Source organism: Mus caroli, chromosome 16, assembly GCF_900094665.2.
Source record: "Mus caroli chromosome 16, CAROLI_EIJ_v1.1, whole genome shotgun sequence".
Classification (NCBI taxonomy): Eukaryota; Metazoa; Chordata; class Mammalia; order Rodentia; family Muridae; genus Mus; species Mus caroli.
The window spans coordinates 29,293,655-29,296,197 of NC_034585.1; the positions used below are offsets into that span (position 1 = coordinate 29,293,655).

The window sequence follows — 2,543 nt, forward strand, 5'->3', positions numbered from 1 at the left end:
TTTTGCTTGTATGTATGTATGTCTGTTTGTGGTGCCTGTGGAATCCAGAAGAGGGCAACCGTTCCCTTGGAACTGGAATTACAGAGAGCTGTGAACTGTCATGTGGGTGCTGGAAATTCAGTCTAGGTCCTCTGATGTACAGCCAGTTTTCTTAGCCACTGACTCATCTCTCCAACCCTGCCTAAGAGCTAGGTAAAAGAAAGTGTGTATTTTTGCTAGTCTCTCATTTAGTGTTTCTTTTAATGTTGAATGTAGACAACAAACCACAGTACTAGTAATAATAGTTGTGGCTCTGTCACTGAGAGAAAACACAGGTATTGTCTAGGAATGGTAGGGTAACCAGGGCTTGTGGTTTTGGAAGTGTAATACAGACTATATAGAGTGAGCTCCGGCTTTGATCCCTATCACCAAGGGAAGGAGAAGGGAGGGGAAGGGAAACATACTTGCTACAAAGTTTTTTAATAATTCTCTCTTAATCTACAAATAATTCAGCTTGCTAGTATATCTTATTTATCAATGAAAACCTTTTGTGGGTTAAGAAATTAAACAAACAGGCTGGAGAGATGGCTCAGAGGCTAAGAGAACTGACTGTTCTTCCAAAGATCCTGAGTTCAAATCCCAGCAACCACATGGTGCCTCACAACCATCTGTAATGGGATCTGATGCCCTCTTCTGGTGTGTCTGAAGACAGCTACAGTGTACTTGTATAAATAAAATATTTAAAAAAGAAAGAAATTAAACAAAAAACAACAATAAAAAGCCAGGATGGGGGGAGGGGAGCTGGAGAGATGGCTCAGCAGTTAAGAGCACTGACTGCTCTTCTAATGGTTCTGAGTTAATTTCTCAGCAATCACATGGTGACTCACAAGCATCTAATGCCTTCTTCTGGTATGTCTGAAGACAGCTACAGTATAATCATATAAATAAATAAATCTTTAAAAAAGAAAAATAAGAAAGGAAGGGAGAAAAGAAAGAAAGAAAAAAGCCAGAATCTCACATAGCCTAGACTGGCTTTCTACTTGTCTATGGCCAAGGATGACCTTGAACTACTGATCTTACCTTACACTTCCTGTGTGTTGGAGTTCTGGATGGATATCATCATGCCCAGTTTTGGTTTTGGTTTTTCCAGACAGGGTTTCTCTGTGTAGCCTTGACTATCCCGGCTTGTCACTCTGTAGACCAAGCTGGCCTCGAACTCAGAAATCTGCCTTCCAAGTGCTGGAATTAAAGGTATGCACCGCCACTACCCGGCCACCATGCCTGGTTTTATGTGCTGCTGGGATTTGAATCCAGGATTTCTTACATGATAGGCAAGCATTTTGCAATTGAACTACACCCCCAACTTCTTTATTTTGGGGTTTGGTTGGGGTTTTTTTGAGTCAGGTCTTAATCAGTTGTCTTGGAACTCACTGTCTAGACCAAATTGGCCTTGAAGTCACAGACCCTCCTGTCTGCCTCCCACATGCTGGGTTTAAAGACAGACCACCACTCCCAACTCACTCTGATTTTTAAATATTGTAATAATCTTGTTACCATTCCCCTTGTAAGGCCTTGTGTGGAAAGTTTTACATTTAAATTTTTTTCTGGATGTCAGAAGTAGAGCACTAGCGCAGCATGTGGCAAGGGTCCTGGGTTTGATACACATCAAAACCAGAAACAAAGAAACTTGAAGCACTGTGCCATATGACTGTAGTCCTGGTACTTGGAAGGCTAAGGTGGCAGAATCTCTTGTCCAAGAGTCTCACATCAGTTTGCTAAACTGTCAGACCCTATCTCAAAAAAGACATCTCACCTGTGGTGGCACATGCCTTTAATCCCAGCACTGGGGAGGCAGAGTAGGCGAATTTCTAAAGTTCTAGGCCAGCCTGGTCTACAGAGTGAGTTCCAGAACAGCCAGGGCTACACAGAGAAACCCTGTCTCAGGAAAAACAGAACCAAAAAAAAACCCAAAAAAACAAAAAATTCTCCTCAGAATAGGTCTTTGTAGACACATCATTAAAATAAGAAGGGCTGGAGAGATTTCTTGGTTTTTTTAAGATCACTCACTGCTCTTCTGGAGTGCCCAAGACTGGTTCATTTACATCAACTGCTATAACTCCAGCTCCAGGGACTCTGGACATTTGCACTCATGGTCATGTATTCCCCCCTTCCTCCCCAATATATACACATAATTAAAAATAAAATCTTTATAATGTCAGAGAAGGTCCATAGCAGGTACAGGTCAACACACGCTGGACCAGAACTTTGTAAGGTGAAAGAGGCCAAGTCCAGATGCCAGCTATTGACCATATGTTAAACATAATTAAAGCTACTGTAGGTTTCCATGTCAATGAAATGACTTGTCCTGATCTTACTTGGCACACCAAGTTAAAAAAAAAAAAAAAATAGAATGAAGAAAGAATTATGGCTGGGCAGTGGTGGCGCACACCTTTAATCCCAGCACTCTGGAGGCAGAGGCAGGCGGATTTCTGAGTTCAAGGCCAGCCTGGTCTACAGAGTGAGTTCCAGGACAGCCAGGGCTATACAGAGAAACCCTGTCTCAA

The 2,543-nt window shown here is 42.2% G+C and overlaps 1 protein-coding gene across 1 annotated transcript in view; it reads left to right on the forward strand.

The window, feature by feature from the left end:
• Nucleotides 1-2,543, forward strand: part of Rnf168 (ring finger protein 168) — a 25,064-nt gene that overhangs the window by 20,586 nt on the left and 1,935 nt on the right. The window lies entirely within an intron of this gene.